Source organism: Vespula vulgaris, chromosome 12 (genome assembly GCF_905475345.1).
Source record: "Vespula vulgaris chromosome 12, iyVesVulg1.1, whole genome shotgun sequence".
NCBI lineage: Eukaryota > Metazoa > Arthropoda > Insecta > Hymenoptera > Vespidae > Vespula > Vespula vulgaris.
In genome coordinates this window covers 5,289,332-5,299,425 of record NC_066597.1, presented here as the reverse complement: position 1 = coordinate 5,299,425, position 10,094 = coordinate 5,289,332, and the positions used below count along the sequence as shown (strand labels likewise).

At 33.1% G+C, this 10,094-nt stretch overlaps 1 protein-coding gene across 1 annotated transcript in view; it reads left to right on the top strand.

The window, feature by feature from the left end:
- The first annotated feature begins 120 nt into the window (after window positions 1-120).
- Window positions 121-10,094, top strand: part of LOC127067957 (uncharacterized) — a 26,055-nt gene continuing 16,081 nt past the window's right edge. Inside the window, exon 1 of the transcript XR_007782796.1 lies at window positions 121-308. The gene's annotated coding sequence lies outside the window, so the exon portion shown is untranslated. The remainder of the gene's footprint in view (window positions 309-10,094) is intronic.

Below are 10,094 nucleotides of genomic sequence, written 5' to 3'. Positions count from 1 at the left end.
CACACACACACACACACACAAGTTCCAAAAAGGAGAAAGAGTGAACAGAAAGATATGCAGGATTTTACTTTCTTTTTAAGCCCTTCGCTCTCTTTCTTCTCTTCTTTTAACCCCTCCTTGATAAGTGGTGGGTTCATGGTGCGGTTTCCAGATGGCGACTGTTGGTTGATATCTAGGACCTTCAGCCCCGCCCATGTGATTTAAACCGCGACCTTTTCAGTGACGACCCGACGACCCCGTGCACGATTGAGGCTACTCCCAGAGAGGATACTGCGAAAAAAAGTCTTCGAATCGGATATCAAATGTAGGTATGTATTTGCTCGAGTCTATTATGATCGGTTTTTCTCTCCTTTTTTTTTCTTTTCTTTTTCCTTTTTCTTTGTTTTTTTTTCTTTTTTTACCTCTGGATAGGGGCTCTAGTTATTCTAGCGGTTTATTTACTAGGCAGAATTCGTTTTCAAACCGGAGATTAATAAAATAATAGCTTTCCAATGCGTCCGAAGGAAAGTCGATATGAAATTGATCATTACCGAGAATATGCTTAACAAAGAGAAGATAAAAAATTATCAAAAGAAATATTAGATATTTCTCAACATTGTAATCTTATTAAGGATTATTAGATGTGGTATCATCTTTGGTTTTTATAATTATCTATAATATAATATTTAATTTTCTTATTGTAATCTCATAATAATTAAAATCTCTAAGTCAATTTTTTTAGCTTATGCAGAAAGTTTCAACTTGATGAGCTTGAAGATTGATAAAATTTCAAGACAATCTATAAATGGTTTTGTTGTAAAATTTATAAAGATATCTTCAAAAATTCTCTTCGAGAGAAGAAAAAAGAAAGTAATGAAAGTTAGATTCGTTTGTTCTTCAAACATTCAAACGGCTTAACAGCAGGACTCGTCTTTGAAGTCAGCGAAGTCGAGGACGCGTTTTCGAAACTTCAATGAGACTATGGAGTAAACACGTTAAATAGAGAGTCCGGGTCATTCCGTGGTCCAGACTAGGTAGAAGCGCCTTGGGTGACGTCAGACTAGTTTCGCCTACTACTTCTCCGAAGTTCGGGGGCGCGTGCGCCTCTTTGAACTTCCCTTTCACCCTTTTCCTTGGTCTCTCTCTCTCTCTCTTTCTCTCTATCTCTCTCTCTTGGGGAGCAGACGAAACGATTATGAGCTTACTTACGCGAGTAACGGCCACCTCTCACGATTTACGGTTTGCCTGGGATTAATGTGGCCGACCTGATCGCTCGTTTACGATGCCGACTACGATAACTTGTCGAGATCGCGTTTCAATGGGTCTCGATACTCCATCGAAAGTGCGGTGATATGTACGGATACTTTGATAGGATTTTTTTTACAAAATGTGAATTCACATTCTTTTACTATATAGATCAAATAATTACAGATAGTTGCTTGAATATTACTTAACAAGAAATTTTATGTTGTAAATTTTATTTAATACAAGTAATAATAGATTTATATCAATGGACAAAAAAATGCGTCGAAGAAAGAGGTTTAAAGGTTTCAGTAAGCTTGAGATTCAAGACGATGCAAAAGCGACCATTGGCTTGGATATCGTAAGCGATACATGAGAAAAAGTATAGAAGGAGAAGATAACTGAAAATCGATTAACCCGATTTCGTGGTCGAGCTTGAGTCGAGTTAACGTCGAGGAAAGGATTTACCTTACCAGCTATGTAGGTGTAGCCTTTTCGCAAACGAATCGTCGGTGTGTGTTTCGTCGGCAAAAGGTTCCTTCGAATTATCTCTACTACGAGGTATATACATATAAACGTATGAATGCGCACGCGTGCTACTACGTGGAAAACGTTTATTCCGCACGGTGACGTAATGGGGCCGATATCAACGGCGTACTGCAATTTTCGGACTCGAACGGCAGTTGAACGCGTACCATTAAATTTCTCCCACTCTGTTCCCTCATTTTTCGTCTTTTCCCATTTTTGGAGATATTAGGATCAACCCTTTTGGCTGACCAACCTCGTTCGCAAAGTACTTTTCAGTTTCTATCCTGACAAATTCGTTTGGCCGTCTGATTCTTTCTTTCCTCCAAGTTTTCTTAATACTCTTCGCTTCGTCATAGTTATTTATAACGAATTTATATGGAATTGTGATCAAATGAATGATATTTTTTTTAATTCAACGATGATTCTTTATATTATTTATTTTCATTTTCATATATTAAAATTATTATATAATATTAAAATATTGTAATTAATAAATATGTAACAGGATATAATATTTATTGATAGATTTTATAATGATTAATTCATAAGTTTCACGTTGAAATATTATATACATATATAGTACCGTTAAAGGATCCTACCAAAAACAGTCTCTCGAAAGATTCGTCGGAAAAATCTGCTGAATAAGTTAGAGTATGCTTTAGCACGACGATCTGCTGTTGGCGGATGTCGGAATAAGAGGATAATTGAAAAAGCGAGGATATTGTAAGACACGATGGTAGAATTACAATTCTTTCAGCGGCTGTCTCTCGACGACGACGTTTTAATTTGCAAAATTAATCGTCCTGTGGTTCGCTGCTGGTCGATTCGTCGTTTAACGCTTTTAAGCGACCCTTGGACTAGTGAGAAAACTCGAGATAGAGAAAGCGAAAGAAAAAGAGAAAGAGAGAGTCGTAGGTCAGTCTTCTTTTTTAGAAAGCCGAACACGATATAGAACACTCATGGAAATCTCATCGTTTAACCCGATTAATTCTGTGTCCATCTATCTTGATCTTTCTCTCTTTCTTTTATGAATACTAGATATACCACGACCAAGGAGAGAGAGAGAGAGAGAGGAAGATTCAAACAATTTTTCTATCATAATTTATGTTGACTAAAAAGCTTTTTTTACATTTTCATGTAAAAAGAGATTATTTCATGTAAAAGAGAGATTAACATGATAAAGATTACCTGCCAATGTAATTTTATATAGATCATTGTATTCATCTAATATTTTTTTCACAAGTATTAGTAGATAAAAAATACAAAAAAATTCAATATTCTATTATATCATCATAACATTTTGATATCATCTAAAATTTATTTTTATTAGAAAATATACTTTCAATATTTCTATATGTCATCTGTGATTCCTATGACATTCTACGTGTTAACGGATAATGTAACATCTTATTTTTGCACGCGGAATAACTCCGTATTTCTAACACGATCCTCTTCATTTCTCGCGTGAACGTAGAAACGTACACACGTACAAGTATATGTATGCTGAGTATAGTATGTATAACCGTGAGAATATTTTCTCGTGCTTTTCGGATTTTTTCAAAAAGAAACGAAAAAAAGGAAGAAAGAACGAAAGAAAGAAAGAACGAAAGAAAAAGAAAAAAGTTTCACCGGCAGCCTCGAGACTCGTCGTCTTTAATCTCCTTCTCACAGAGGAGGAGATTATTTTTGTTGAAGCGCGGCCAGAAAATATTATTCGGATTCTCCTTTATTGTCTCGCGGAAGCGAGAGCCAATCTCTTTTCTCCCCGTTCCCACACTCTGCCTGTCCCCTCTCCTGATCCCCCCAGCCATCCAGCAGCACTACCATCCGTATTATTTCGCGAGTATTTTTGACAAAATTCTCTAGTCCATGCGAGAACGGTATCGTTGAGAGGTCAAAAATTTTCCGCTCGGCCCGCCATTTTTGTTCTATTGTTTTCGTACGTTGACGCGTCCCATCTCCCGAGCATCACCCACCCCAGTTTCACTAGCAACCTCCTCTAAAACCCCTTTTACATCCCGTTTCCCACCATCTTCCAAATAGTTCCGGTTTTTTTTTATCGTTGAACCACGTACTCAACGCGACCGGTTCGTTCATCGAACGTACGATATTCCATTGGAAGTTTTGTCGAACGAGAACGTAAAAAGCAATTCCGTGAGGTTTTTACGAGAACACCACGACGCCGTCGTGTTCTCATTGATTCCGAAAAACTAATTACATTCCTGTCCGTAAAGATTACTAGGTGATGGAAAAGGGGGAAAGAGAAAAAGAGAAGGCGAACGAGAGACGATCTTTTCGACGTTAATTAGCGCGTAATTAACCGTCTCATCGTCGTCCGTTTCACGCCGTCGATTTCGTTGGCGACGTCGTCGACGACGTTCCCGAATTGTTCGCCAAGTCTCTACCGATCGCGAGAGAAATTTTTTATTCCACGTTGCTCGAACTTTGTCTTTGTTTCGAAGTTTTTTCCTTCGAACAACGACTACCATACACTATTCTTTTTTCTAGTTTTTTCTAATTAGTATCTTTCGAGTTTCTTTTTTTTTTTAATGGAAAATGAGTAAACTGATTTATGGTTTCTTGTTCCGATGATCAACATAGTAATAAGCGAAAAATGGACGTCGAAATGAATTTTACAAATTTAAAATGCATATTTTTGTTTACTGATAGATAGCAATGATCAAGATGTTGCGATTTGTTCCCCATTGAAGCGCTTACTTACATCATTCAATTGTTCGTATATAAGCGAAGGCCGGTTCTCTTATCGGTCGTCTTATCCATTATTGATTTTCGATTGTTGTCCTTGTAAGTATGATCCAACGATTATCTACTTTTGAAACTTGTTGCTTATTGTTAGTTCAGTCTGGTACAAGACGTATGAATTTGTTTCATCATTTACAAGAGTCTTCTATTCTTTTTCGATTTATATCTATATAATAGTTCGTTACAAACGATACTACAAATATAAATATATAATTAGTATTATTGTAATATTTAATATTTAGTATACAATAATAATAATTATTGTAATCAATTACTTATTTCTTATATATAAATATATACAAGATATAACAAATTTATTACAAGGTATAAGTAATTTATTACAATGATTCATAGATTAAACCTATAACTATGAAAAATGGTAAAACTAGAAATTCTGTTTATAAAATATCGTATAAAATCCTATCGATAATTTTCGTCAAGGTAATCTTCTTCGTAAGCGAAACATTATAACTGTAAATTGATTTCGTCAATTCATTTTTTTTTTTTTTAAAGGAAATCATCATGAGGAATGCGACGCGACATCGTCAATCAATCAAGTCGGTGAGAGTCAAGTCGACGAGTCGAGTTGACCAACGCTACTTTTCTTTGGCTTCTTTTTTGTCAAGAGTTTTTTCTTCGTCTCGACGAACGACAACCGTGTCTCTAATCAAGCAACTTTTCTCTTGGAAAAAGGTCGAAAAGATTAATGAAATGTTAGGTCAATTATAGAATGTTTTACGGTTGATTTCCGCTTAGAGTTATCGAATGTAGTTCATTTTTATCGTATTGTATCGATATTTTTACTCTCTCTCTCTCTCTCTCTCTTGCTTTTTTTCTTAAAATGTTGCAATTTCGCGCATTTTTTATAAAATTATTTATTTAATGGGTTATATATATATATATATATATATATATATATATATATATATATATATGAATAGCCGAATGATCCGTAGCGTAGTTCCATGCATTTATCACTCAGATTCGTTCACGATCGGAACGACAATTCCATTCTGTTTTCCGTCGACACATTTAATTTCGCTTCCATACCCTTTACACATATATATCTAGATCTATACGTCGAGCATATCAACTCGGGCTTGGAATACAGTTTTTGACTATTTTTTTCCTTTTATATGATAAATAAATAAATAAATAAATAAAATATTGTCGATCTGTTTGACATGTCAGTCTCTACACGGCTCATACTCGACGTTTCGCAATTATAGTTGATTTTAATAGTTGTCAGCGAAATCAATCGTTAAGATTCAATCTATATTTTTATAATATTCGTTTTTTTTTCTATTTACAACCGCTTATTCTTGTAATGTAGTAAAATAGATGATTTTACTATTGAAATTATTTGGGGTCTTTGCTTCTTTTAGATTTTTGTGTCCCATACGTAAAATAAGAATGTGTGTGTATGAGTATGAGTATATCTACTCTACCGTCTAAATGGCTAGCTGGATGGATTGATTAAAAATTTATGTCAAAAATGAGGTTACTTGCAGCGAGAATCCATGAGTAATTCCGAATCGATTCGATTTCCGCTTTCAAAGTGGCAAGCATTTCCAAAATTAAATAATTCACAGAAAATCGCATATATGCGAGGAAAATGATGAAAAATTTTCAAGAATATTTAAAATAGTGTTAACCATTAACAACGAAATCCTTTGACAATGGAATCCTGGTTTTTATTTGAAGTGTGAATAATGTAAATTTAATTTCATAGGGTTTTCGTGGAAGACATTATTTTTATTCTCTCCTAATAAGATATTTTTCACTTTTAGTACATTATAATATCAAAGAAATCCTAAATTTATATTACGACGTATTCACCAATAGAAAACTTTCTTCTTGAACTAGATCACTATTATCTATTACTGTTGAGGCACACACAACGATGTTGTGTTTAACGATCCATCAGTCTTTTCTGTACAAGTTGCAAGTAAAAAGAAAAGAAAAGAAGAAGAAAGAAAGGATCGTTACGTCGTGATTGCTCTAGTCTCGTTTTCTTATCCTTCGAGTAATCTCTACATTTTAGTTCTCTCTCTCTCTCTCTCTCTCTCTCTCTCTCTCTCTCTCTCTCTCTCGTTATCGAGTTCAGAAGTAACCAGGACACAATATGAGTTCGTCTCCGAATACAATAAATAACTCAGGAACTAGTATGTTGAGATGTGTATTTTATTTTTGTGAGTTCATAAATGGTAGTTGAAGAGAAAGTTTTTAATAGTAGAGAGTAGATTTTTGACTGTGTTGTAACTGTGCTCAGAAGTCAAAATGTATCTCTAGCAGGTTTTTAAAAAATGTTTTCTTTAATAAGAAACATTCGTGAAAAAGAAAAATAGAAAGGAAAGGAAAAAGATGTGGCCGTTAAAAAATGGGACTTTGGACCTACTCAAGATACAATCGTATGACAGTCGTAATGATAATAATAATAATGATAATAATGATAACAATAATAATAATAATATTAATAATAATAACAATAATAGTAATGTGCGATAAGTGGAGTGAAACGCAACACTCTATTTTCTTTCTTTTTGTTTTCACAAAAATTTTCATCCATTGAAAAAGGCAATTTCGATCACAGATCCTCACGGAGGGATCATATTTCCTGGACGGTAAATTGTGGTTGAGGAAAGAACTGCGGCGACATCTCGAGTTTCTCATCTGCCAGGCTACATATTTTCCATCCCTTTTTCCCTCTCTCTCTCTCTCTCTCTCTCATTTCAACCACTTTCTGTCCTTCCACTGATAGCCCAACAAATAGTCGAACGTTTTGCGACGACGTTTTGAATTTCATGATACGTTTTTTATGTTCAATATGATCGTTCGACTCGATTCGACATTTTTTGCAGATGACTGTCTTTCTCTCTTTCTCTTTTTTCTTTTTCGCACCATATTTTCCAGTCCACCAGTTTCCCTTTCTTCGCTCCTTTTTTTTCCTTTTCTCTCGCTGATCGTTTATAAGGTCGGTTCAACTCGGACCGTTCCCAGACGCGTTCTTTACGAAAGTAGCTTTGTCAGCCCTTAAGCAGATACGTGCAATTTTCACAGGGTCCTTCGAAGGCCATACGTACAATCGAAAAGGGATGAACCGCAAGGGAATTAGTTTTGCGTTACTCGACGAAACGAGCTTCTATGGATAGTCCTGATAGCTATTTTTTGTATAAAACTCTCAAGTGAGAGCTATATCAGGGATCTAAATTCGATGAATATGATATTAACGATGGTAAGTGCCATATAGAAATTTTTATATCACGTTGCTTTGTAATATTTTTTTCTATAATAATGCGAATCGTTCATTCGTTTTGTTTTATTTTTTTTCCAGCTAATTTATTGGTATTGAAGAAAAGTTGGAAAATAGTGAAGAGCGAACGAATGTGATCTATACTGACTCAAGAACATGTATTCGTTTTACGGATTTTAAAACGCTTATCTATCGACCGGCCATAAAATTCGTCTATAAAGTTGATTGAGAACGCGAGCTTATCCGGACTGCCGATAATCTTCGCACGAAAAAGCGTCGATGCCTCAACGATCGATCGATCCTCCGTTCTTTCCCTTTCCTTTCGAGCTCGTTTAGTTCGACGAAAACAGGATATAAATCGAATAGACGCTTATAAAATACGATAAAACGATTCTTAACGATTTTGGAACATAGAAATAACGGACTGACGAATTTAAGTTGAGAAGAGAAAAGCGAATGTAAATTTATAAATTTAATAGAAACGTTAATTGCGAAACAATTTCTTCGATAAAAAGTACTTAAATGATTTTAATTATTATGAATATTTGATTCTTGTTGAATAACTGAATGAAAACTGATCTTATTGTCGCTCACGAACGTAGTTAGAATTTATCTCGTAGTTAGAACTCATGGCAGGAGGCTTGAGAGATTCTTCAATGAACATACAAGTTTGGTGTGCGATCGATCGATCCAATCCCATTCGAGTCCCGTTCGATTCGTTCGAGGAGAGCACGGAGATTGGAATGAAGAGGCTTCTATATATAGGGTGGGATAATAATTTTGATCACCACGAATATCTCCGATTTTTTTAAAAATATGGACAAACTTCGTTTACAAAAATTGTACGTAGTTTAGACGCTGTCAAAATAAGATTTTTTCTTAGCAAAATAAAATGAATTTAGTTCGTAACACTTTATTTTCAAAAATTGTTTATAAATAATTGTTAATTACATATTATCATACAGTGAATAACAGAAAAAAGTCTATTTCTTGATTCAAATCTTTACGACTTTTAGTTTCGGAGAAATTCCTTTGTAAATGAAAGGTGTGATTATTAATGCAAAAAAATTATTTTTCCGATTAAGAAACTAATTTATTTTTATAACTATTTATTTATTATTTATTAATTTATATAATTCTAGAAATCAGTTTTCATTTGAATTTTTTTTGGCAAAATAAGTTCGCAAGAATTTGTTTATAAAAATCGTTTATAACGAATTGTTATTTTTATTATGAATTTTATTATTAATAATAATTATTAACGATATATTGAAAAATAGAGAAAAGTTTGCCTTTTAGAATGATGGTTGATTTAAATCTCTACGACTTCTAGTTTTGGAGAAATTCTTATGTAAATGGAAGATATTTATGTTAACCCACCGACTTATATAATTTAATTCAAATTGGATCAGTGACACACTAACCTCTATGAATTTTGACTTATAAATTAACCTATATAAGTTACTACTACTACTACTATTACTACGAACAGTTGTACTGTACGAATTATGAATGGAAATCTTTCGAAGGCGATATCTTTGAAATGAAAAATCGTACAAATTTAAAACAAACACCGTTTTCAAGTATATTTTATTCTTTATTTATTTAAATAATAATATAGATGTAATAAAATCGATTTTGTTAATAATTTTTATAATTGAATGTTTTCTCAAGTTTGTTTAATAACGACTTAAGTATAATGGAATCATTTAAATTTGTATTTTATTTAAGTAAATTTAATTTTGTCGCCAATGCACAAAATTCGAAGATCAAAAACTCAAAAGATTTTTCATTCGTAATAAGAACACGACTGTAATGAAATTATTTAAATGTTTCTGTAATGATAAAAATTTATTTTATTTATTTAAATTAAGGGATAAAAGGTAATTAATAATAATCGATAATTTACGAAAGTGAATCATTGAAAAGTCGAAAGATTTTCTTATTGTTATAAGAATTTTTTACTTAATCAGCACTTATTCAACTTTTATTCTGTTCTTATTTTACATTTACCTTACACTTATCCTGCGTTTAATCTTACATTATCAATATGTAAGTGCAGAATAATAAGGCAATGTAAGCTAGGAAATCATTACTTCTTTACTACTACTATTTATTTACTATTATTCTTATTACATTTCAATCGCATCTCTATATGTTTACTTAGTAATATTTAAATTAAAATATCTCCTAAGCTATATATGTGAATAATTTTTCGACATATATGGATTAATATTGTTTTTCATATAGAATGTCGAGTTGTATTGTCCGATGCAATTAAGCATATATCTGTTAAAAAACATATTTATTTAAAAAAGAAAAAATAAAA